Raw genomic sequence first — 27,463 nt, forward strand, 5'->3', positions numbered from 1 at the left:
CCTTCTTGTTCTATACTAGTATTCTTTATTAGCCCAGCAACTATGTTTTTAAGAATCTGGTATGACCACAAACTCTTCTGATATTGTAATTACCCAAATGCATTTCACAATTGTTTTCAGCTGCCCTGTCTGACATTCAGTGGACCTAATCTTGTGGGGAAGATTACATTCCCAAATGGGGAGAGTGTCGCTACAAGAGATGATCCAGATCCTTATAGGCCTTTAGCTGTGACATTTCATTAGAAGGTGTGCCAAGCCAAAACTATACAAACATAGCTATTTAAATATACATACTGTTCTGCCTATAGAAAGATGTTGTCACTTGTGTTGAAGTATTGCAGAGTAAGGCAGTGACCACCACTGTGGGCTGAGGCCGGGCTTCCACAAATGGATTCTTTGTTTTCTATATTCCATACCACTATATGGAAATTACAGACACACAGTTATTCAGTTAAAATGTATGAATACAACTATTTGTAACTATTATATTATAACAGAGGATCTGAGTCAAATGTCAGTATTTCACAAGGTTTGACACACTATTGCTATGGCTAGTACCTGCCATCATCGTGACCCCCAAGGGTCACCAGGTACTTGACATTGGGGGGAGAAGGCCAATCCTTCCACCTTTACTAACACCAAATGATATATTAAATCCTTAAAGGTATGACATACTAAAAGCAAAACTGGTTACCTATGAAGATATGTAGAAACTCCAATAACCAATGATGTATATAAACTCTGGATGACTTACAGGGGGGAGCTTACTCCTCCATTGTAAAACATATTTTGGAAGCTATAGAAATGCATTTTTTAATGACTACATTAGTTTTGACACATTTATTATATTACGGACACCTTAATGCATACTTTAAAAGGATATTATGTTAGCTGAACATAAAACTACTAAATAAAAATAAATATCACAACATTTTCCTTAAAGTACTTTTTTTGTACTAATGTTACTGTCCCCACTACAACAAGACAACACTTAAATATATGTAACTTTGTCCTTTAAACATTTAATTGAAATACTATATAATTCCATGAATTCCTATGGTGGACTGCTCCTACTGGGTAATGTCAACGTGGCCGACAGTGGCTTCAAAGCCTTTCAATGGGCAATACATAGCGTTAGCAATCCAGGGTTTATACATATCATTGGGTCTAACAGTCATCTCGCGCAGAACTACGTATGTGCATCCGTCAGATCAGAAGGCACTCTTTCGATATAAAGTTGTTTTTGACGAAAATAAAAACGTGTCAGTTTGTCACTTTGGCGAGGTTGGAGTAATAACATGTTCACCTACACAAGACATCGAATCTAGGTTGTGCCTTTAGATTTAGAGACAATTAACAAATAGGAAGATTTTTTTTCCATCTCTCATTGACTGCTCAAACCCCGGTCTCGTCTGCGGAGCCTGCTTCACAAGCGTTCTCGGAAGTTTTGGGAAAATGAATAGAGTTTTTGTAGGGTCCACTATCTATGTGATATTATTCTGGATTTTTTTCTGATCGATTGATGAAGTAATCAGTTCCGAAGAGATGACTAAAGTCTAGCTAGCTAGCAAGGACGTACCAGTATAACCAATAACTGCATCAAGATCAATAAGTGAAATATTTTGTGTATATCCAACGTTTACAAAGCACTCTCACTTTTTAGCTTCGACACCGACTGCCAACAAACCTTTTTTCACAGCCCTCCAGGTAGCAACGCTTGGCCCAGGAGCAACTCTGTGCATGCGCAGACTAAACACTTGACCCATATTGAGGGAGAGATTACAATGTATCAAACCTTTCAGTGGACTCAATTTTCTCTCATGATTTTGGCCAATAACTCATACAGCAGCGTGAAATGTGTGACAAGTTTGACAGAAACTCTGAAAAAAATATATTTAATTTATATAGCGCTTTCAATATGCTCCACCATCCAAGCAAGCACACTCTCCTCTGCTTCTCCTTCTATGGCTCCTCCAAGTCCCAGAATGAAGCAGGTAGTGACATTATATAATAACTTATCCTTATGGCTGAGTTCATACCTATTCTTATATCACCTGTGGAATGCTCTTCTCTGTTGGAGTTTTGCATAATGTGTTGTGACTCAGTGCCCCTTGACACCTCAATAAAAGTGGTCATGCAAGGGCAGCCACTGTTCAGTGTAAGGGTCTTTATTGGGGTCACATCAGGCTCAGATCACTCATCTGTGTGGAAGACACCCATTCATGACCATGTGAGCTGGATCGCAGGATCCTTTGCCATGATGACAAATGAGGGAACAAAGTAATTATCCTGTCATGGTCATGTATGACCTTAGGAACCTTAATGAAGTAGCGTATTTAGTGAAAAGCTGCAGTTGACCTCTAGAATCGCATCGTCAGGAGAAATATGACTAACATCGAAGATACAAGACCCACTCTCTCTTTAGAATGTCTCACACCAAAGATGAACTTCATCTGTCATAGTATTGAGTATAGCCTAATACACACCTCTTTATGCAGACCTTTTGTGCCAAACGCCAAACTGTGTTGATTTCTTTTTTTCCCCCATTTCCTGCAGAGGGCAGTGTTTTGAAGGGTGGTTCACTGAATTGTTTTTCATTCTGCATATTTTATGAACACAGTGTCAGCACAAATCCTGATGAATGAGCTCCCTGCTTGTTATGACTGACATGGGACTGTGGCCAAAGACAGACCCCAGTGGAAGAAGATTGTTGCTGCAGGTAACCTAGTGGTTAGAGTGTTGCGCCAGTAACTGAAAGGTTGCTAGATTGAATCCCTGAACTGACAAGGAAAAAAATATGTTGTTCTTCCCCTGACAAGGCAGTTAACCCACTGTTCCTAGACTGTCATTGTATGTAAGAATTTGTTCTTAAGTGACTTGCCTAGTTAAATAAAGGTTACATTTAAAAAAAAATGTCCCACCCAGGATGAAGAGGTAAAGACACATATGATTGGTCGTAATGTGTCAGGGACCTTCTCACTGTGATTTTCTGAGTGTCAATTTGAGTGGCCATTGTCTTTATTTTGATAGTATTGGCTGTTAAATAGAAAGCAATGTTGAGCCATGTCATTTTTTTGTTGCAACAACGACATTTCAGTCCAGGAGATAAAACCTGAGGCCAGTCAGAACACAGCAATTCCTGCAGATGGATGTGTAAAAAGACAATATGACACCATGTCGTCACTGAAATATCCAGATCAACAAAACATAGCCGGATCTTAAACTGATCCCCATATAATTGAAAATGAACAGACAAATCCGTCATAAAGAACCCTTCAAAATTAGTTTTGAAACTTAAAAACAGTGGTCTAAAACCCCAGCATTGAGTCTCTGTATGCAATGGTGATGTTACAGTAGTTACGCTGTAGTAATCTAAGCTTTTTCCCCCTCTGATACCGTTGTTCAAAAGCTATTTGAGGAACAGCGTGTTCATTGAAGAATAGCCAGGAAAGAGGAGACAGGGCTCCACCCATTCTAAGACATTGTTGTTCCCCCTGCATGGGCAGCCCTGAAACCCTCTCCTGGCTGCACTCCAGTGTGACCACAGGCTTTAGATGGGCCTGATTGGCTCAGCAGGTCTCAGCGGGTGGCTAATTGGATAAGCTTTTAATCTTCACACTATTGCCGCCCTGCTGGATCAGAGGCACAGGGAGACAGAGATCAGTCCTTTGGTAAAATACTTTGCAACATTTCAGGGGTGTAATATTCACACTATGCTTATGGACAACAGAAACATGACTACCTAAAGATGACTAACAGGATTCATTCAGATGATAATAATTTCATCTGATTTGGGGACTGTGAACATACTATACTGGCATTTTGACCTCATGTAAGCATATTTTTTTTATCAATGTTTCGAATGGAATCAGACATAATTCAAATAACATTAAATGAAGAGATTTAGACTTTACTTTTTTCTAAAAGGACAATGCAGACAAGTGCTGAAGTCTCTGTTATTCTTTTTTTGTTTGAATTTTACCCCTTTTTCTCCCCAATTTCGTGGTATCCAATTGTTTAGTAGCTACTATCTTGTCTCATCGCTACAACTCCCATACGGGCTCGGGAGAGACGAAGGTCGAAAGTCATGCGTCCTCCGATACACAACCCAACCAAGCCGCACTGCTTCTTAACACAGCGTGCATCCAACCCGGAAGCCAGCCGCACCAATGTGTCGGAGGAAACACAGTGCACCTGGCAACCTTGGTTAGCGTGCACTGCGCCCGGCCCACCGCAGGAGTCGCTGGTGCGCGATGAGACAAGGATGTCCCTACCGGCCAATCCCTCCCTAACCCAGACGACGCTAGGCCAATTGTGTGTCGTCCCACGGACCTCCCGGTCGCAGCCGGTTACGACAGAGCCTGAGCACGAACCCAGAGTCTCTGATGGCACAGCGCCCTTAACCACTACGTTATTCTACTTGGATTTTTTATCAATTCATGTTTTTTACCAAACCACAAATAAACTCTCTCTCATCTGGCCTCAATGACCCTGTCACGAATTCCGCCGAAGTTGGCTCTCCTGCCCGTTCGGGCGGTGCTCGGCGGTCATCGTCACCGTCCTATTAGCCACTACCGATCCCTTTTTCGTGTATCTGTTGGTTTTGTCTAATTGGTTTCACCTGTGTGTTTAGTTAATTAGTGTCTGTATTTAATGTAGGTTGTCCCGCCCTTGTTTTGTGCGGGATTGTTTATTTTGTCATTCATTTTGTCTGTCGGTGTTTTGTGTTTCTTATTCTCCGGTTAGTCTTTATCCTGTGTTGGATAATTTCACCCTGTGTGTATTTGGGTTGACCGTTGTTTATTTTGTTCACCGGAGAATAAAACTTTATATCGCTATCTGCTCTCTGCGCCTGATTCCACCCACCTTGATTAGACGTGACAGACCCTGTACTGCCTGTAGACTGTCATTCCAGCAGGCTTCTATTACACAGCACAGAAGTGTTTATAAAGTATACCCACACAGGCAAAAATGGAGTAATTGATTGCTTCTCCGCAAGTTGTAATCTTTTTATTCTTAAGTCCTGTGAATGAATTTCCAAACAGCCCTCTCCAGTTACTATAGCCATAAGTTGTACAGATGTTTCCGTATGAATCTAGAGTCCATTCACACTTAGCATACCACCATGTATTACTGATAAATGTTAAAATATCAATGTTATACAGTGGTGGCTGAACATGTTGGCTCAGGCACAAACCAGGGAAGAGGACACAGGGGGTATCTGTAGGTTCCCGTTGGGGTGGTGGTTTGTTGCCAGCTGTTTGAACCACATGTTCAACTTCTCCAGATGGTGGAGATGTCTTTGTGAATGTGTGTGTGTCTGTGTGCGTTTAAATGAGTTAGTGTGTGTTTCAAATCACATTTGATTTGTCACATGCGCCGAATACAACAGGTGATGACCTTACAGTGAAGTGCATACTTACAAGCCCTTAACCAACAATGCAGTTAAGAAAAGAAGTGTTCAAAAAGTATTTACTAAAAATAAACTGAAGTAAAAAATAAATAAATAAAAGAAATAAAAAGAAAAAATAAGAAAAAAACACCAAAAAAAACAAATAATTAAGGAGCAGCAATAAAATAACAGTAGCGAGGCTATATACAGGGGGTACTAGTACAGAGTCAATGTGCGGGGGCACAGGTTAGTCGAGGTAATTGAGGTAATATGTACATGTAGGTAGAGGTAAAGTGACTATGCATGGATAATGAACAGAGAGTGGCAGCAGCGTAAAAATGGGGGTGGGGGAGCGGACAATGCAAATAGTCCGGGTAGCCATTTGAGTAACTGTTAAGCAGTCTTATGGCTTGGGGATTGAAGCTGTTAAGGAGCCTTTTGGTCCTAGACTTGGCACTCCGGTACCGCTTGCCTTGCGGTAGCAGAGAGAACAGTCTATGACTTGGGTGACTGGAGTCTTTGACCATTTTTGGGGCCTTCCTCTGACACACCAAGTATATAGGTCTTGGATGTAAGGAAGCTTGGCCCCAGTAATGTACTGGGCCATACGCACTACTCTCTGTAGCACCTTACAGGCAGATGCCGAGCAGTTGCCATACCAGGCGGTGATGAAACCATTCAGGATGCTCTTAGATGGTGCAGCTGTAGGATTTCTGAGGATCTGGGGACCCATGCCAAATATTTTCAGTCTCCTGAGGGGGAAAGGGTGTTGTCGTGCCCTCTTCACACTGTCTCAGTGTGTTTGGACCATGATAGTTTGTTGGTGATGTGGACACCAAGGTTCTGGAAACTCTAGACACGCTCCACTTCAGTCCCGTCAATGTTAATTGGGGCCTGTTCGGCCATCCTTTTCCTATAGTCCATGATCAGCTCCTTTGTCTTGCTCACATTGAGAGAGAGGTTGTTGTTCTGGCACCACACTGCCAGGTCTCTGACCTCCTCCCTATAGGCTGTCTCATCTTTGTCAGTAATCAGGCCTACCCCTGTTGTGTCAGCAAACTTAATGATGGTGTTGGAGTCGTGCCTGGACACGCAGTCGTGGGTGAACAGGGAGTGGGGGGGGGGGGGGCTGCCAGGAAGTCCAGGATCCAGTTGTAGAGGGAGGTGTTTAGTCCCAGGGTGCTTAGCATAATGATGAGCTTTGTCAGCACTATGGTGTTGAACGCTGAGCTGTCGTCACTGTACAGAATTCTTACATAGAATTCTCATTTTGTCCATGTGGGAAAGGGTAGTGTGGAGTGCGATTGATATTTAGCGCGCACCGCTAACTAAGCTAGCGGTTTCACATCCGTTACATATGGCCTATTGTGTTATTGTTTTTTACTTTCCTAAAACAATTGTCCACCTCGCTGTTCATCTGTCGGAGATTTGAGCACTAAATGCATCAGGGCATTGCACGCATATGCCTTTAGGCTTAGACGTCCACTGTATGGTATTAATATTTTAAAAATACATGTAAAATAAGAGAAACTTATTCCTTGCCTTAGAGACGGAGAGAGGAGATTTGCCAGTGGCATGCTACGACACCGCCATGCATTTGTCAGATGGTTACAGCGTCTGCAAGATATAGGTGTACAGGAGGCTTATTCATACATTTTCAATCAGAATATTTTTATAAAGATAATCATTATATTGTTTATAGGAGTAACTCTGCTAGGCCTAAAACTTTCCTCCTCACATAAACTTCAACTATCAGTCGTTTGGAGCGTCGGTGCGCACTGCCTTCATAGTCCTGCAGCAGTACAAGTTTAATTGGCCTAATAGCCGCATCAAACTTTCACAAAAGTTTCTAAACTTTATTAGGGAAATATCAGAAGTCAAGTCATTTTTTATAGAGAAAATATGAGCAGGCTATTATATTGCGGTAAACACACCATTATACAGTTATATAATTTGGCCGTTGAAAAAATAAATATCATTTTTTTACAGAATTAAACACACTTGTGAAGCAATTGCCAACAAACACTGAGCCTACCGTTCCCAACAAATGACAGCAATAGGCTAATAATATTTATTTTACAACAGGCCCACTTAACCTATTTTAAACTAAATACGAAGCACACACAGATTGGATTTAAAACGAAAATGTCTCAACAGAATTATGCAAAACACGTTTTAAATATTTCAAGAACTGGTTTAGATGAATAAATAGGCCTACAATAATAGCCACATACAATAATACTGTAATGATAAAGGAAATTATTATAAATGCGAAAATAAATACAAGTTCCAAATAGCAAGTTGCGCAGGAGCCTGCATTTGGACCTGCCAACGGTTCTTCTAATCTTTGTCGACTACAATATTAAAACTTGGTCACACAGAGGACATTCCCCTTGTAGGCTTTTCACTGTAGACATACTTCTTTCCCCTCTAACTTTCATTTGACCTAATAACCGAAGAAGGATAGAAAAAAATTGGTTAATCGCTCAGCACTATTGAGCAGGGCCGGACTACCGCATTTGGGGCCCAGGGGCACAACATTTTGCCATGGTGCTGAGAGAAAAACGTGCAGTTTTTTATAATGCTTTTCTACACATTTTGTCAGGAGGCTAAAAGAAAATGTTGCAGTTTTAACGCTAATTTCCTGCAATTCTACACAAATTGCTATCATATGCTATTCCCATTCGGTAATCTGTCCCTGCGAGTGACTAACAAAATCAATGGAAACCTGTGGTATTCAGCCATGGTTACTACACGTTTTCTTAAGTGGCAAGACTAATTTACCAATCTAAAAATTGTTAGCTAACATGGCTAATTGAGTGACTGACATATCACAATTAAAACTGCTGATGCACAACCAAATTTCAAAATTGCACCTTGTGTATTTTACTGAGGGTTGCAAAATTCTGGGAACTTTAAAACAAATAATCCCTGGTTTTACAGATATCCTGGTTGGAGGATTCTGGATTTCCTGCTTATTCCCTCCTGATTCTGGGAATCTGTTTTGGAAACTGATCCGTGGGCATCAAAATTAATTACAGATATTTTTGCTACCGCTTCTCAATAAGGACAAACAGTAATATTGCATGTTTTTTCTAGTTTGTTTTAAGGGAGTATGCGAGGCACAGACGTTCGCTTTGCTTAGCCGAGTTCTGCTAGGAACAAACCAAACCTATTATGCGGGCGCCTTAAAGGTTAGGGTCAGGTAAGGGTAGGACCCCGGATGGCACTTACCCCAAGCAATAATGCGAGAGGAGTACTGCACATAAGATAATTATTGTAGTAGGTGTAGGGTTGCCCATTTTGGGGAATATTCAGAGGTGGAAACCTTCCGTGGGAATTAATGGGAATATATGGGTATTAATGTAAATATATGCAAATTAATATTAATACCATTTTAAATGTAGATGTTTTTGCATTGGATTATATTTACCATATCATATGGAGACAGAAACAAACCTTTAACCTTATCATAAGTAGACATCATTGCAAATGATTAAATCCTTCCAATAGAAATAAAAATAAAAACTATTTAGTTACGAATTGAACTTTAATTAAATTAGTTGACTTCACGTGGAATGATTTCACTGAACAACAAAAGAAAGGGAATATTGAATGATCCATAGCATCTCCCAAAAACGTTTTCAACGTACATCTGTAAAATGATAGTCTAAAAACTAAAGCTTTGGTTGTCTTCCTATCAGGCTTCTCTGTCTTCTCCCTGGACCTCCTCAATGTCCACCTCTAGAACATCAGACTCTGAGGGCTCATCTTCACTGTCACTCTCCAACCATGTTGCATAGGGCTATGTTTTGGATGACTGGCTGCGAATGTTTATTGAATTGTTTGATTTCTGCCTTTTCTATTCCAGACATTCTGAAATTCACTAAAGCATCCCATGTATGTAACTTTAGTCTTTCAATTTCCATTGAGGATGGCTTGTTGTCAGGCTTAAAAAGCCTCAAATTTGCCCAGATGGCCACCAATTTTTCAATCCTTGTTTTGGTCAGCCTGTTGCGTGCTTTGGTGTGTTTGTTCCCAAACAAGGACCAGTTGCGCTCTGAGGCAGCTGATGTTGGTGGGATTTGGAGGATGATGGAGGCAACAGTGGAAAGAGCCTCAGATCCACCAAGTTCCTTCCACCAGGTGGCTGATGCAATATGACAGTCGTGCCAACATATCTCATCTCCACCCCAAAGCCCTTGCTTGGAAGTGCACTTTGCCAGACTGCCAAGAACTTTGGCCTCATCCAGGCCAAGGTGGTGAGACATGATAGTGATGACACCATGGGCCTTGTTGATCTCTGCACCAGACAGGATGCTCTTGCCAGCATACCCTGGGGTCCACCATGTACGCTGCGGCATGTGTGGGCTTCAGGTAGACCTGCAATGTCCTCTGCTTGGAGCAACAGTGAAGTGGGCAGAGCAGTATGGATTTCTTCTCTTACATTTGCAAGCAGAGTCTGAACATCAGACAGGATGGCATTGTCTCCCTCAATCTGTGCAATGGCTACTGCTATAGGATTCAGGAGATTCAGGATGCTTACCACTCTCTCCCAAAATACATCATCCAGGAGGATCCCCTTGATTGGCCTGTCCATATTGGCAGACTGCGATATGGCCATTTCTTGGAGAGACTGCTTCCCCTCCAGGAGACTGACAAACATGATGACAACACCACCCCAACGGGTGTTGCTGGGCAGCTTCAATGTGGTGCTCTTATTCTTCTCACTTTGCTTGGTGAGGTAGATTGCTGCTATAACTTGATGACCTTTCACACACCTAACCATTTCATTGGCTCTCTTAGAGTTTGTCCATTGTTTTCAGTGCCATGACGTCCTTGAGGAGCAGATTCAATGCATGAGCAGCACAGCCAATGGGTGTGATGTGGGGGTAGGACTCCTCCACTTTAGACCAAGCAGCCTTCATGTTCGCAGCGTTGTCTCTCACCAGTGCAAATACCTTCTGTGGTCCAAGGTCATTGATGACTGCCTTCAGCTCATCTGCAATGTAGAGACCAGTGTGTCTGTTGTCCCGTGTGTCTGTGCTCTTGTAGAATACTGGTTGAGGGGTGGAGATGTAGTTCATTATTTATTTCCCACGAACATTCGACCACCCATCAGAGATGATTGCAATACAGTCTGCTTTCTCTATGATTTGCTTTACCTTCACTTGAACTCTGTTTAACTCTGCATACAGCAAATGAGTAGATAAAGCATGTCTGATTGGAGGGGTGTATGCTGGGCAAAGAACATTCAGAAATGTCTTCCAATACACATTGCCTGTGAGCATCAGAGGTGAACCAGTTACATACACAACTTGAGCAAGACATTCATCAGCGTTTCTCTGACTACGTTCTTCCATTGAGTCCAAAAAAACTTTTGATTCCAGGAGGACCATGAGCTGTTGCTATCGATAAGGTGTCTGATTCATAATTTTCACCTCGAATAGAAGTAGAGGGTCTTTTGTCAGAGGTTGCTTGTTGTTAGCGCTGAGGGAACGTTATGCACTTTGTTCCATTCATCACATATTATTTGGCACAGTATTTGCAAATGTACATAAGGCTGTTTAGAAGTGTGCAAGATCTTGAGAATCAGCTGTACATGTAATGGAAGAATGCTTTGTGCATGCAGAGGGTTGCAATTCAATTGAATTGGAGATAGCTTAACCAAAATATGCCACAAAACCTAGAGTTGCCTTATGTGTATCCCACCAAAAAGGTTCACTGTTATAAGTTAACTTTTTTTGATGAATTTTTAAGCAAAGTTCCCAAAATTCCCGGGCTTAACTTCCCATGTAAAATTTCTTGCCTTATGTGTATCCCACCAAAAAGGTTCACTGTTATAAGTTAACTTTTTTTGATGAATTTAAGCAAAGTTCCCAAAATTCCCGGGCTTAACTTACCATGTAAAATTTCTGACCCTTTGCAACCCTAGGTAGGTGTCATTTTAATTAACAAAAACTAACAGGTACTGAGGGTAGAGATTCTGTTACTTGTTGTTTGTGTGAAATGTTTCTATTCTGGGATAGTTGTTCACTGAAATGCTATCATTAATTGCTTATGCTACTACAATGTAAATAAATGTCTTGCGCTTTCCGTTATAATGTTAGGTCAAATTCACAGGGTAAAGTAATTGAGTGTAAAGGATTAGCCAATCAGTGGCTAAAGACCACCCACTTACATTGATTGACATATCCCTTTATTTTGAATAAGACCATGAAATTCGGAAATAGATCAAGTGATACAGCGCCATTAATGAAGCGATAAATGTTATAATGAAAAAATCCATTGGGAAATACAATGTGTCATTATGAAATAAAATATGGTAACATTTATATAGAAAAGTGACACTATGAAATAAGACAATGACCAGTATTCATTATTCAAACTTTTTAATTAATACAAATTTGTGTCAATCTCTCCTCCTGTTTTTAACATTATAAGCAGATGTATCGTGCACACCATAATTTATTGGCTGGTAAATCATTTTGGGGGATTTTGACCTAAGGCCTTGACTTTATCCTAATGGGTCCTTCACAGTATGCAAGTGGTCGCCACTACCGTCTATCAAATAGCAACATGCAGTTGTTAAAACATATATTTGTGTGTGTGTGTGTGAGTAAGTAATAATCATCTCTGGGGTTGGCAGCTGTCTCCTTCCAGCTTCGTCTTCGCGTTGCAACTGTTTCTTTAAGTTAGATTTAGACCACAAATACCACATTTCCCTTTTAAAACGCAAGTGCCTTTCCATTTTTTTATGTCATTGCAAAGTTACACAGAACGTGCTCAGGAGGAGGGAAGAGTTTAGATTGTATATCCTATGTGATTGTGCCTCAACTTTTCATGAAAAAACACATGCTCCAGTACTGTACAGTTTAGAGATACCTAGTCCTTTGATGTAAAGAAGTGATGCTAGCAAAAAGTACATTCCTGTAAACACAGAACTCTCCCCTCAGTTAAAAAGAAAGGGCAAAGTATGTCTTTAAAAGTGTTGCAGTTTGATTTGCTGGTACTGTAAGGTCAACTTTGATACTTTCACTATAGGTTTCTGCTTAACTAGCATTGTGTACCCAATGTCATCAATACATTATGGACTGTATTCATGAAGAACTCTGATTATCAACCCCCAAGGGAAGTAATCTCTGTGGAAAGCCTCAAATAACAAAAATAGATGAAGTTAATGTGCTGCTCTATGGCTTGCTCTGTTAAAGCAGTGAAATTATTATTTTTTTGAAGCTGAACATGGAGAGAGAATTTTCCAATGTGGTTTTCTGTGAAGAAGTAAACCTCATCATAGATGTGGCCCACAGAGACCATCTGGTTGAGTCATAACTATGCCGTCTGCTTTAGGAACAAACAATCCCTTAGCAGAGAATACAATGCACTATAGGTATCTATAATAATATAATTTGGTGGGTGCTTATATTTGTCCTATTTCATGCATGTAAAAGTGTGTATTAATATGCATGTGTGAATTGCAAATGTGTATTTTTGCATATCCCAACTCTCCTTGAGACACCCTCGGAAAATGTTGTCACGGCCAGGGTCTGCCATTATCGACCCTATTTGTACTTTGTAATGCTCATGGTTCTTTATCTCCATCATTGTTGTTTTTCTATATCTCCATGGTTCTTTATCTCCATCATTGTTGTTTATCTATATCTCCATGGTGCTTTATCTCCATCATTGTTGTTTATCTATATCTCCATGGTTCTTTATTCTTCCTAGGTTTTGGCCTTTTCTAGGGAGTTTTTCCTAGCCACCATGCTTCTACACCTGCATTGCTTGCTGTTTGGGGTTTTAGGGTGGGTTTCTGTTCAGCACTTTAATATATCAGCTGATGTAAGAAGGGCTATATAAATACATTTGATTTGAATCATCTTGTAGCCTCTGGTGGTGGCGATGGCTGTCACTCACAACCATGCTGTGGGCATTCTGCAAAGTAATCATCAGCCTGCTAGTCTCAGGAGTGAAGCCACAGATCTTACATCATCCCAGGCTGAAAGAAATCGGCACAAAAGTCAATGACTGGGAGAAATACAAACATGAATGCGTGACAGAAAGTATTGTTTTTCTTTCATCCGAGTTAAAAATGGCACAACTGTTGTTGCCCAACTAAATCACCACCAGAGGAATGCATTTGCATTTCCAGACAGCAGACATGGCTTACAATAGAAAGCCCCTGAGTGTCTGCTGCTAAGAAATGGAAAGGGAAATCCACCACTGATGATGCTCCTGCCGTCAATCATGAATTCCACAGCGTTGCAGCCAGGTCATGTTGGGCACAGTGATATGTAGCACTTCTTCAGAGGTATGCCACGTCCAGATGTCATTCTCAGAACGTGGCAAAGAGCTCAGATGAGCCACTGTGAGATATACATCAAGATATATACGTTAAATTAAAGCACTTATCAGCCCATAATGAATTTATTTAGCTATTGACAATGACTCTGATAAACTTTGGAGGATGTAGTATCTTGCTTCTTAGATTGTTGGCACCGGACACGTAAGTATGTTTTAGAATTTAATTGTCACGTAGAATAACTTACCGGAATGCACCTGGCGTATATTACTGGAGGCTTTTCTGAGCATGGTTACTTGGCATACATTTGAAGGCAAGCATAAGGCAAACACTGAATTGAGTCAATACTGCCATCTATTGGAAAACAATAATTAACATATATATACCAGGTTACTAAATGATTGTGTAGCCCCCTCTACTGGTTTCAATGGGCTTCAAAATGAACAGCCAGTCAAGCAGAAACAGTTTCCTATTTGTATTCAGTAGGGGACTGACCCTGCACACAAATGGAATGTGATGGCGTATATTATGTGACCTTTTAGCCTGTTGTTTCCCTCACATCGTTCACGGCGCTGTTATGGCTGGAGGTGATCAGGTGATGAACTCCTCTTTGAAGTCAGTGTAGCTGAAATGGCAGATCTGTGTTGTCTCTGTGCCCACAAAGAACTGGTGACCATCACCACGGGGCGCTATGGATGTCACCCCTTTCCAGCTGAACCTTCCTGCCAAAGAGTAGAAACCAAAGAATACATGTACAGGTAGTGTTCATTGAGTAGTACAGTGGTGCATTAGATGCTTTTGGAAGATGCACACAGGATTACTGAAGTGAGAGAATAACTATAAAAGTTAATAAAGACCTCCATTCCAGACACTAGACTCACTTGATGTGTTTGAAGTTGGATGAGGATCCTGAACAGAGTGAACATGCCATCTCCTGAGCCGAGAGTATGTTGCCTGTCTTCATCACAGACTGTGTTCACCCCATGTCGACAACGAGGGGAAATGCATGCTGAGTTCTGAGTTTTATACTGTAGTCTATCTAACTAAGCCAGATATTAAACTCCTCTTACCGTGTTCCTTTTTTGAAGCCACTTTGCTGAACTTCTGTTTCACTGGGCCACGGCCCATTAAGAAGCTTGGTCTTGAGACTGTCTTTCAGGATATCCCCACTGGTGCCACAGTAGAGATAGCTGCCTTCCTCAGGGATCTGTACCAAGAAGTAACAAGTTATTCAGGCTGCAAACTGCTGCAAGATTTACTACAGTATGCTGAGGAAATAACACTCTCACAAAGGGTCATACTATTCACCTGTTTGAATGTTTCAGGGCTCTACAGTGCGACTTAATTTCTTTGTGTGTGCCTACATTTTTCAACATAGGTGCACATGTACTCCTTGTATGAAAGGTCAGCATAGAGCCCTGTGTATAGCCATGTGTTCTGATATTATAATTACCCAAATGCATTTCACAATTGTTTTCAGCTGCCCTGTCTGACATTGTGTGTGTGTGTAATCTTGTGGGGAAGATCAAGTTCCCAAACGTGGAGAGTGTCGTTACAAGAAGATGATCCAGATCCTTATAGGCCCATAGCTGTGACATTTCATTAGAAGGTGTGCCAAGACAAAGTTATACAAAAATAGCCCTATTTAGATATACATACTGTTCTGCCCATACGAAGATGCTGTCACTTGTGTTGGAGTATTGCAGAGTAAGGCAGGGACCACCACTGTGGGCTGAGGCCGGGCTTCCACAAATGGCTTCTCTGTTTTCTATTTTACACACCACTATATGGAAATTACAGACACACACAATTATTCAGTTAAAATGTATGAATACACCTATTAGTAACTATTATATTATAACAGAGGATCTGAGTCAAATGTCAGTATTTCACAAAGTTTGACAAAAACTGCCTTCATCCTGGCCCCCAAGGGTCACCATGTACTTGACATTGAGGGGAGAAGGCCAATCCTCCCACTTAAGCTTTGTGGAGCTGCAGGTGAGCATATATTCTTCTCATGGCAAAGTCCCATATTAAAACATCATCCTGTTCAAAGAATGATAAAGGCCAGCTAATTATCTTTCATCACAGTTTTCTGCCCATCCATTTTTCTTTCATCTTTGCATTAGTCCATTACCTTGAAGCCCATGAAAGTGACCTAACCATGAGGCAACATACTTTCCACCTTTGGACACAGTGACACAGGAGACGTTGTTGGTGTGGCCATGCATAAACTCCTGTTTCTTTTTTGTTAGGATTTTGAGGATGATATTGCAGCCCAGTGGATAGATAAGGTGCTCTCTGTTAGAGTTTACTTTTACACCAAAGATTACATGACTTGGTAAACAAAAGACACACAGTGCATTTTGGGTAATGTTTTTGACTGAGAAAATTATTGCATCAACTGAAAATTGGCTGGCTAGCTGCTGACTCGTCTTATGTCGGCATTTGGGCATGTCGGTTTGGGAAAACTTTTTTTTAGACGAGATCTTCCCATTCTAAATCAACTAATATGGTAGCTTTATGACTTGAAATATTAAATAATACCACTAGGAGTAGTAACACCAATGATGATAAGAGCAATGAGACATTTGAGGTAAATTAGGATTTTCCTGAAATGGATGCCACAAATGCTGAAATCTAAGGTCATTAATCCTTTAAAAATAATGTATTATTTTGAGGTCAGTTAAATTTCAGGCCAGTCAAGTTCTTCCACACCATTTCTATATGAACCTAGCTTTGTGCATGGGGCATTGTCATGCTGAAACAGGAAAGGACCTTCCCAAAACTGTTGCCACAGAGTTAGAAGCACAGAATCGTCTAGAATGTAATGTATGCTGCAGTGTTAAGATTTCCCTTCACTGGAACTAAGGGGCCTAGCCCAAACCATTATTCCTGCTCCCCCAAACTTTACAGTTGGCACTATGCATTCGGGCAAGTAGCATTCTCGTGGCATCCGCCAAACCCAGATTTATCCATCGGACTCCAAGATGCTGAAGCGTGATTCATCACTCCACTGTTCCAGAATCCAATGGTGGCAAGCTTTACACCACTCCAGCTGACACTTGGCAATGCGCATGGATATCTTAGGCTTGTGTGTGAAACCCGTTTAATGAGTTTCCAGTTTGGACCAGTTTGGAACTCGGTAGTGAGTGTTGCAACCGAGGACAGACTATTTTTATGGGCATGCCCCAGCATTTGGCAGTCCCGTTCTGTGAGCTTGTGTGGCCTACCACTTTGTGGCTGAGCCATTGTTTTTCCGAGATGTTTTCACTTCAAAATAACAGCACTTACAGTTGACCGGAGCAGCTCCAGCAGGGCAGAAATTTGATGAACTGACTTGTTGGAAAGGTGGTATCCTGTGATGGTGCCACGTTGAAAGTCACTGAGCTCTTCAGTAAGGCCATCCTTACTTAGATGTGCTCTCTCTCTCTCACTGTCTCTCTAGTTAAGCAGTCCAGAGGATTTTCTTAGGGTTAGTCCTATCGAATTATACTTACTTCTTATTTGGAGCTCAATGGAAACATTGACCTTTCAGGCACGTCCACCATGACACAGTTACAAAATATTCTCACTGAGGTGCATGTTGTGGGCTCAATGTTTTTTCCATACAAACCACAGAAACTGTTTGGTTCCATGAATGCATCTGTTGTACATGACTAATCAAAGAACCTGTGAAGTCAGTTAGACATGTCAGTCCCTTTCAGATGACCCCTCAACCACTGTTGGTCCTCCTTAGTGATCTCACAGCTAATTAACTTTCCTCCTGAGAATCAGAATCAGAAGTACAGTCGTCACAAGAATTCACCTCTTTCGGGCAAGTAGTACCCTAGACTGTCCTGATCATCTAGTTGAGCATTCCAGATAAATCCTCCATCCCAGCAGGAATGTCCCATCCACATAGTGCTGAATACTCATGTGATTATTCAGCTCAGCATTCTTAGGGAAACATTTGCCACAAGTGATGTTCTCTGTGTTGTAAGAACATGGATTGAGTCAAATCATTGTCCAGTGAGTGAGGGTTGGTTGCATAGTGTTTAGTTAGTAGCCTAGTTGTGGTTCACTTCCACTAGAAGTTCCTTATTATTCCCTCCAGGTGTTTCTTCCGGCTGTTGGGGATGGGCTCAACATTTTTGCCATGCAAACAGCAAAAACGGTTTTGTTCCAATGACTGCACCTGTTGAGCATGACTAATCAAATGACTGACTTGACTTAAGCCCATGGATCCTATTAGTAGCATAGGCCAGTTGATGACATTCTCAGTCATTTCTTCCTGTACATCTCTCCTCCATGTGTTTCCAGGTCAGTGTTTCCGAACCCTGGTCCTCCAGTACCCCAACAGTACACCAACCCTGGTCCTCCAGTACCCCAACAGTACACCAACCCTGGTCCTCCAGTACCCCAACAGTACACCAACCCTGGTCCTCCAGTACCCCAACAGTACACCAACCCTGGTCCTCCAGTACCCCAACAGTACACCAACCCTGGTCCTCCAGTACCCCAACAGTACACCAACCCTGGTCCTCCAGTACCCCCAACAGTACACCAACCCTGGTCCTCCAGTACCCCCAACAGTACACCAACCCTGGTCCTCCGGTACCCCAACAGTACACCAACCCTGGTCCTCCAGTACCCCAACAGTACACCAACCCTGGTCCTCCAGTACCCCAACAGTACACCAACCCTGGTCCTCCAGTACCCCAACAGTACACCAACCCTGGTCCTCCAGTACCCCAACAGTACACCAACCCTGGTCCTCCAGTACCCCCAACAGTACACCAACCCTGGTCCTCCAGTACCCCCAACAGTACACCAACCCTGGTCCTCCAGTACCCCAACAGTACACCAACCCTGGTCCTCCAGTACCCCCAACAGTACACCAACCCTGGTCCTCCAGTACTCCAACAGAACACATTTTCATTGTAGCCCTGGACAAACACACCTCATTCAACTCATTGAGGGTTTGATGATTAGTTGACTAATTGAATCGGGTGTGCTTGTCCAGGGTTACAATAAAAATATGTTTTTATATATTCATTCTCGTTAATGACAACATTATAGAACTGAGTTATGACTCATCTAAGTCTGGTATCCAGGGTAAAATGGTTAATGATTATATAATGTTGATTATGTGGCTCTTTAATGTAGAATGTTGACAGTTGTGTAGAACACATTGTATTGCTAAGATGCTCAATCTTTACTTAATATCTACACAGGATACACTTTATTCCTCATGCATTCCTCATGACCAAACCGGTAAGTTGCCCTCATTATAGCTGCCCTCCTCCACATGGCCAGATTTATAGTGATCTTCTCCCCTTTTATTGCTCATGCTCATCCTCATCCTTGAAAAATACCATGTCTGAAATAGTTGACATACTGTACAAACAATTATCTAGGCTAAGTAAAACAAAATATATTGTTTATCTACTGCTTTGCTAATTAGCTAGCTAGCTAAAGTGTAGTCAGTGGCTAGCTAAGACAGAGAGAAAGGGGACAAGAAGTTCAACAATTTATTCAATTAATTTCAATATAGCACATGGATTCCACATGGATTGGGCACAGAAGGCCTCTGATTGCGCTGGTGAATGGTAGCTGACAATGTCGGCGAGAGCTTCCTGCAGGAAGTCTTGCATGGGGTCTTCTCTGTTGCTAATTAGTATTTCAAATTTTTGAGAGTAAATTGAGACAAATATTGATGAAACTCACCTTGTCCGAGACAGAATTACATGTTTTTAATTTTTCATTTAACCAGGCAAGTCAGTTAAAGAACAAATTCTTATTTACAATGACGGCCTACCCGGTTATTTTATTTTATTTATTTTATTTCACCTTTATTTAACCAGGTAGGCAAGTTGAGAACAAGTTCTCATTTACAATTGCAAACTGGACAAGATAAAGCAAAGCAGTTTGACACATACAACGACACAGAGTTACACATGGAGTAAAACAAACATACAGTCAATAATACAGTATAAACAAGTCTATATACGATGTGAGCAAATGAGGTGAGATAAGGGAGGTAAAGGCAAAAAGGGCATTGTGGCAAAGTAAATAGAATATAGCAAGTAAAACACTGGAATGGTAGATTTGCAGTGGAAGAATGTGTAAAGTAGAAATACAAATAATGGGGTGCAAAGGAGCAAAATAAATAAATAAAATAAATACACTAGGGAAAGAGGTAGTTGTTTGGGCTAAATTATAGGTGGGCTATGTACAGGTGCAGTAATCTGTGAGCTGCTCTGACAGTTGGTGCTTAAAGCTAGTGAGGGAGATAAGTGTTTCCAATTTCAGAGTTTTTTGTAGTTCGTTCCAGTCATTGGCAGCAGAGACCTGGAAGGAGAGGCGGCCAAAGAAAAAATTGGTTTTGGGGTTGACCAGAGAGATATACCTGCTGGAGCGCGTGCTACAGGTGGGTGATGCTATGGTGACCAGCGAGCTGAGATAAGGGGGGACTTTACCTAGCAGGGTCTTGTAGATGACATGGAGCCAGTGGATTTGGCGACGAGTATGAAGCGAGGGCCAGCCAACGAGAGCATACAGGTCGCAATGGTTGGTAGTATATGGGGCTTTGGTGACAAAAAGGATTGCACTGTGATAGACTGCATCCAATTTGTTGAGTAGGGTATTGGAGGCTATTTTGTAAATGACATCGCCGAAGTCGAGGATTGGTAGGATGGTCAGTTTTACAAGGGTATGTTTGGCAGCATGAGTGAAGGATGCTTTGTTGCGAAATATGAAGCTAATTCTAGATTTAACTTTGGATTGGAGTGTTTGATGTGGGTGTGAATGGAGAGTTTACAGTCTAACCAGACACCTAGGTATTTGTAGTTGTCCACGTATTCTAAGTCAGAGCCGTCCAGAGTAGTGATGTTGGACAGGTGGGCAGGTGCAGGCAGCGATCGGTTGAAGAGCATGCATTTAGTTTTACTTGTATTTAAGAGCAATTGGAGGCCACGGAAGGAGAGTTGTATGGCATTGAAGCATGCCTGGAGGGTTGTTAACACAGTGTCCAAAGAAGGGCCAGAAGTATACAGAATGGTGTCGTCTGCGTAGAGGTGGATCAGAGACATACCAGCAGCAAGAGCGACATCATTGATGTATACAGAGAAGAGAGTCGGTCCAAGAATTGAACCCTGTGGCACCCCCATAGAGACTGCCAGAGGTCCGGACAGCAGACCCTCCGATTTGACACACTGAACTCTATCAGAGAAGTAGTTGGTGAACCAGGCGAGGCAATCATTTGAGAAACCAAGGCTGTCGAGTCTGCCGATGAGGATGTGGTGATTGACAGAGTCGAAAGCCTTGGCCAGATCAATGAATATGGCTGCACAGTAATGTTTCTTATTGATGGCGGGTTAAGATATCGTTTAGGACATTAAGCGTGGCTGAGGTGCACCCATGACAGTTTGGGTCAAGACTGTCCCCCCTTTTGAAGAGGGGGATGACCGCAGCTGCTTTCCAATCTTTGGGAATCTCAGATGACACGAAAGAGAGGTTGAACAGGCTAGTAATAGGGGTGGCAACAATTTCGGCAGATAATTTTAGAAAGAAAGGGTCCAGATTGTCTAGCCCGGCTGATTTGTAGGGGTCCAGATTTTGCAGCTCTTTCAGAACATCAGCTGACTGGATTTGGGAGAAGGAGAAATGGAGAAGGCTTGGGCGAGTTGCGGTGGGGGGTGCAGTGCTGTTGACCGGGGTAAGGGTAGCCAGGTGGAAAGCATGGCCAGCCGTAGAAAAATGCTTATTGAAATTCTCAATTATAGTGGATTTATCAGTGGTGACAGTGTTTCCTATGTGCAGTGGGCAGCTGGGAGGAGGTGTTCTTATTCTCCATGGACTTTACAGTGTCCCAGAACTGTTTTGAGTTTGTGTTGCAGGAAGCAAATTTCTGCTTGAAAAAGCTAGCCTTGGCTTTTCTAACTGCCTGTGTATAATGGTTTCTAGCTTCCCCGAACAGCTGCATATCACGGGGGCTGTTCGATGCTAATGCAGAACACCATAGGATGTTTTTGTGTTGGTTAAGGGCAGTCAGGTCTGGGGAGAACCAAGGGCTATATCTGTTCCTGGTTCTAAATTTCTTGAATGGGGCATGCTTATTTAAGATGGTTAGGAAGGCATTTCAAAAAAACAGGCATCCTCTACTGACGGGATGAGATCAATATCCTTCCAGAATACCCCGGCCAGGTCGATTAGAAAGGCCTGCTCGCTGAAATGTTTCAGGGAACGTTTGACAGTGATGAGTGGAGGTCATTTGACCGCTGACCCATTACGGATGCAGGCAATGAGGCAGTGATCGCTGAGATCTTGGTTGAAGACAGCAGAGGTGTATTTAGAGGGCAAGTTGGTTAGGATGATATCTATGAGGGTGCCCGTGTTTAAGGCTTTGGGGAGGTACCTGGTAGGTTCATTGATCATTTGTGTGAGATTGAGGGCATCAAGCTTAGATTGTAGGATGGCTGGGGTGTTAAGCATGTTCCAGTTTAGGTCGCCTAGCAGCACGGGCTCTGAAGATAGATGGGGGGCAATCAGTTCACATATGGTGTCCAGAGCACAGCTGGGGGCAGAGGGTGGTCTATAGCAGGCGGCAACGGTGAGAGACTTGTTTTTAGAGAGGTGGATTTTTAAAAGTAGAAGTTCAAATTGTTTGGGTAACTCTGCAAGCTATCTTTGCAGTGGATTGCAACACCGCCCCCTTTGGCAGTTCTATTTTGTCTGAAAATTTGTAGTTTGAGATGAAAATTTCAGAATTTTTGGTGGTCTTCCTCAGCCAGGTTTCAGACACAGCCATAACATCCGGGTTGACAGAGTGTGCTAAAGCAGTGAATAAAAGCAAACTTAGGGAGGAGACTTCTAATGTGAACATGCATGAAACCAAGGCTATTACGGTTACAGAAGTCATCAAAAGAGAGCGCCTGGGGAATAGGAGTGGAGCTAGGCACTGCAGGGCCTGGATTCACCTCTACATCACCAGATGAACAGAGGAGGGGTAGGATAAGGGCACGGCTAAAAGCAATAAGAATTGGTCGTCTAGAACGTCTGGAACAGAGAGTAAAAGGAGGTTTCTGGGAGCGATAAAATAGCTTCAAGGTATAATGTACAGACAAATGTATGGTAGGATGTGAATACAATGGAGGTAAACCTAGGTATTGAGTGATGATGAGAGAGATATTATCAAAACGTCACGCCAAGGTAAGCCTACACCAAACACATACTTAATTTGAAGTGTTTCTAAAATATCCTATGCGAGTAATGAATGGTGGAAAAACAATTGGAACCATTTTCTTGTTTGACCTCTAGTTTTTATGGGTATTATGAAGCATCCACTGTGGAGCTCAATGTGGCCGATCGGTGGCTTCAAAGCCTCAAGGGGCAATAACATAGCATCAGCAATCCATGATTTATGTATATCATTGAGTCTAACGGCAATCTCGCTCCAAACTGTGCATGTGCATCCGTCAAATAAAAGGCACTCCTTTGATATAAAGTTGTTTTTGTCGAAAATGAAGACGTGTCAGGTTGTTACTTTCACGAGGATGGAGTAATAATATGTTGAGCTACTTAAAGTTAAAGGAAAACTCCACCCGAAAACTGTCTTTTGGTATTTGTTTAATTTGTCTGTTGTTGATTTAGTCCCAAGTGTTTTGCTTGTCAGCTATCAATGTTTCAAAATATGTAGCTTTCAAAATACAGAAATCTGGCCCATATGATGCATTTTCCATCATGTGATGCTGGTTTTGCAAGTCAACATTTTGGGACTACAGTGGCAAGAAAAAGTATGTGAAACCTTTGGAATTATCTGGATTTCAGCATAAATTGGTCATAAAATTAGATCTTCATTTAAGTCACAGACAAACACAGTCTGCTTAAACTAATAACACACAAATTATTGTATTTTTCTTGTCTATATTGAATGCATCATTGAAACATTCACAATGTAGGTTGGAAAAAGCATGTGAACCCTTAGGCTAATAACATCTCCAAATGCTAATTGGAGTTAGGAGTCAGCTGATCATGGGCCTCTTAGCTGCATCTCTGATCAGTCTTCTTCTTGTATGAGCTGAAAGTTTAGAGGGACGGCCAGGTCTTGGTAGATTTGCAGTGGTCTGATACTCCTTCCATTTCAATATTATCGCTTGCACAGTGCTCCTTGGGATGTTTAAAGCTTGGGAAATATTTTTGTATCCAAATCCGGCTTTAAACTTCTTCACAACAGTATCTCAGACCTGCTTGGTGTGTTCCTTGTTCTTCATGATGCTCTCTGCGCTTTTAACGGACCTCTGAGACTATCACAGTGCAGGTGCATTTATAGGGAGACTTGATTACACACAGGTGGATTGTATTTATCATCATTAGTCATTTAGGTCAACATTGGATGATTCAAATCAAATCAAATCAAATATAATTTTATTTACTGAACTTCTGGAGAGAGTTTGCCGTACTGAAAGTAAAGGGGCTGAATAATTTTGCACGCCCAATTTTTCAGTTTTTGATTTGTTAAAAAAGTTTGAAATATCCAATAAATGTCATTCCACTTCATGATTGTGTCCCACTTGTTGTTGATTCTTCACAAAAAAATACAGTTTTATATCTTTATGTTTGAAGCCTGAAATGTGGCAAAAGGTCGCAAAGTTCAAGGGGGCCGAATACTTTCGCAAGGCACTGTATGTGATATTAATCTGGATTTTCTTCTGATCAATTTGATGAACACAGTAATCAGTTCAGAAGAGATGACTAAAGTCTAGTTAGCTAGCAATGGCGTACCAATATAAACAGCATCAAGCTCAAGAAGTGAAACATCTTGTGTATCGCCAGCCTACTGGTAAACATTTACGAAGCACTCTCACTTTGTAGCTTCAACACTGATTGCCAACTAAACTTTTTTCATAGCCATCGAGGTAGCAATCGTTGGCCCAGGAGCGCCAAGGAGCGCCTCAGACAAAACGTTTGGACCATATTTGACCCCGTTGAGGGAGAGATTACAATGTTTCAAACCTTTCAATGGTCTCAATTTTCTCTCATAATTTTGTCCAATGTCCAACATGCTGCAACGTGAATTGTGTGATAAGTTTGACAGAACCTCTAATAATACTATATTTTATTTCTATAGTGCTTTAGATTATGCTCCACCATCCAGGCAAGCACACTCTCCTCTGTTTCTCCTTCCATGGCTCCTCCAAGAACAAGAATGAAGCAGGTGGGTACATTGGCTGACTTCATAGCTGTCCATTTGTGCATAATGTGTTTTGACTCAATGCCCCTTGAAGCCTCAACAAAAGTGAGGGTCATGCAAGGGCAGCCACCGTTAGGTGTAGGCGTCATTATTGGGGTCACATCCGGCTCAGACCACCCAGCTGTGTTGAAGACACCCATTCATGACCATGATGACAAATGAGGGAAAAAAGTCATAATCCTAGGACCTTTGGCACCCTAATGAAAGAGCGTATTTTGTGAAAAGCTGCATTTGACCTCTAGACTCGCATAGTCAATAGAAATACGAAGAACATCGAAGATACAAGACTCACTCCGTCTTTAGAATGTCTCACACTGAAGATTAAGTATTTGGTATAGCCTAATACAGACCTCTTTATGCATAATAGCCTGAAAGACCTTTTATGCCAAATGTCAAACTGTCATGATTTCTGTTTACCCCTCATTTCCTGCAGAGGGCAGTGTTTTGAAGGAAACAATGGGTTCACTGAATTGTTTTTCATTCTGCAGATTTTGTGACCACAGTGTCAGCACAAATCCTGATGAATGAGCTCCCTGCTTGTTATGACTGACATGGGACTGTGGTCAAAGACAGAAGAAGATTGTTGTGGCTTTATGTCCCACCCAGGACGAAGAGGACTAGGTAGAGACACGTATGATTGGTAGTAATGTGTCAGGGACCTTCTCACAATGGTCTCACTGTGATTTTGTGAGTGTCAATTTTAGTGCTCATTGACTCATCCTCTTATATCTATCCTGTCTTTATTTTGATAAAGACAGGGTTGATATTGTTGGATGCAACAATGACATTTCAGACAAGACAAAACCGGAGGACAGTCAGAACACAGCAATTCCTGCAGATGGATGTGTAAAAAGACAATAGGACACCATGTCGTCACTGAAATATCTAGATCAACAAAACATAGCCGGATCTTAAACTGATCCCCATATAATTGAAAGTGAACAAACAAATCCGTCACACAGAAACCCTCAGTTTTAAGTCAGCCTAAACAGTGGTCTAAAAAGCACAGTGTGGGGTCTCTGTGTGCAGTGGTGACGTTACTCATGCTTGAGTAATCCAAGCTTTTTCCCCCTCTGATATCGTTGTTCAAGAACTATTTGAGGAACAGCGTGTTCATTGAAGATTAGCCAGGAAAGAGAGGAGACAGGGCTCCCCCATTCTAAGACATTGTAGTTCCCCCTGCATGGGCAGCCCTGAGACATTCTCCTCTGTTTGACCCAGCTGATCGGGGCCTGTCCGGCAGCACTCCAGTGTGACCACAGGCTTTAGATGGGCCTGATTGGCTCAGCAGGTCTCAGCGGGTGGCTAATTGGATAAGCTTTTAATCTTCAACACTATCGCCGTCCTGCTGGATCAGAGGCACAGGGAGACAGAGATCAGTCCTTTGGTAAAATACTTAGTAAACATTTCAGGGGTGTAATATTCACACTATCCTTATGGACAACAGAAACATGACGACCTAATGATAACTAACAGGATGCATTCAGATGATAATAATTTCATCTGATTTGGAGACTGTGAGGTATGTGGCGGGGTTAAAAACCAACATACTATACTGGCATTTTGACCTCATGTAAACATATTTTTTTAATCAATGTTTCAATTGGAATCAGACAATTCAAATAACATTTAAAAAAATTCTGAAAGGCCAATGTAGACAAGTGTTGAAGGCTCTGTTATTCTACTTGGATTACCTCAATTTACATAAAGTCCACATACTGTGAAATACAGTTGTTTTTACCAAACCACAAATAAACTCTTTCTCATCTGGCCTCAATGACCCTGCACTGCCTGTAGACTGTCATTCCAGCAGGCTTCTATTACACAGCACAGAAGTGTTTATAAAGTATACCCACACAGGCCAAAATACCCACACAGGCAAAGATAGAGTAATAGATCTTTCATACGGGAGCGAGTTGTAATATTTTTATTCTTAAATGCATTTCCAAACAGCCTTCTCCAGTTACTATAGCCATACGTTGTACAGATGTTTCCATATGAATCTGGAGTCCATTCATACATAGCATACCACCATGCATTACTGATAAATGTTAAAATATCAATGTTACACAGTGATGGCTGAACATGTTGGCTCAGGCACATACCAGGGAAGAGGACACAGGGGCTATCTGTGGGTTCCCGTTGGGGTGGTGGTTTGTTGCCAGCTGTTTGAACCACATGTTCAACGTCTCCAGATGGTGGAGATGTCTTTGTGAATGTGTGAGTGTCTGAATGATTTTGTGTGTGTCTAGAGGTCTTCTTTTGTACGATCATCAACTTGTCAACAGTGAGCATAACCAGAGACCATCATTTACGACATGACAGCAGCATGGAGTGGTAGAGCATCATTTAGGACATAACAGCAACCTGGAGTAGTAGAGCATAATTTAGGACATGACAGCAGCCTGGAGTAGGAGAGCATCATTTAGGACATGACAGCAACCTGGAGTAGTAGAGCATCATTTAGGACATGACAGCAGCCTGGAGTGGTAGAGCATCATTTAGGACAAGACAGCAGCCTGGAGTAGTAGAGCAT

At 41.8% G+C, this 27,463-nt stretch overlaps 1 pseudogene; it reads right to left on the bottom strand.

The window, feature by feature from the left end:
* Nucleotides 1-27,463, bottom strand: part of LOC135555229 (cilia- and flagella-associated protein 52-like) — a 41,078-nt pseudogene that overhangs the window by 986 nt on the left and 12,629 nt on the right.

The sequence above is a fragment of the Oncorhynchus masou genome, chromosome 15, assembly GCF_036934945.1.
Source record: "Oncorhynchus masou masou isolate Uvic2021 chromosome 15, UVic_Omas_1.1, whole genome shotgun sequence".
In the NCBI taxonomy this organism is placed as follows: Eukaryota; Metazoa; Chordata; class Actinopteri; order Salmoniformes; family Salmonidae; genus Oncorhynchus; species Oncorhynchus masou.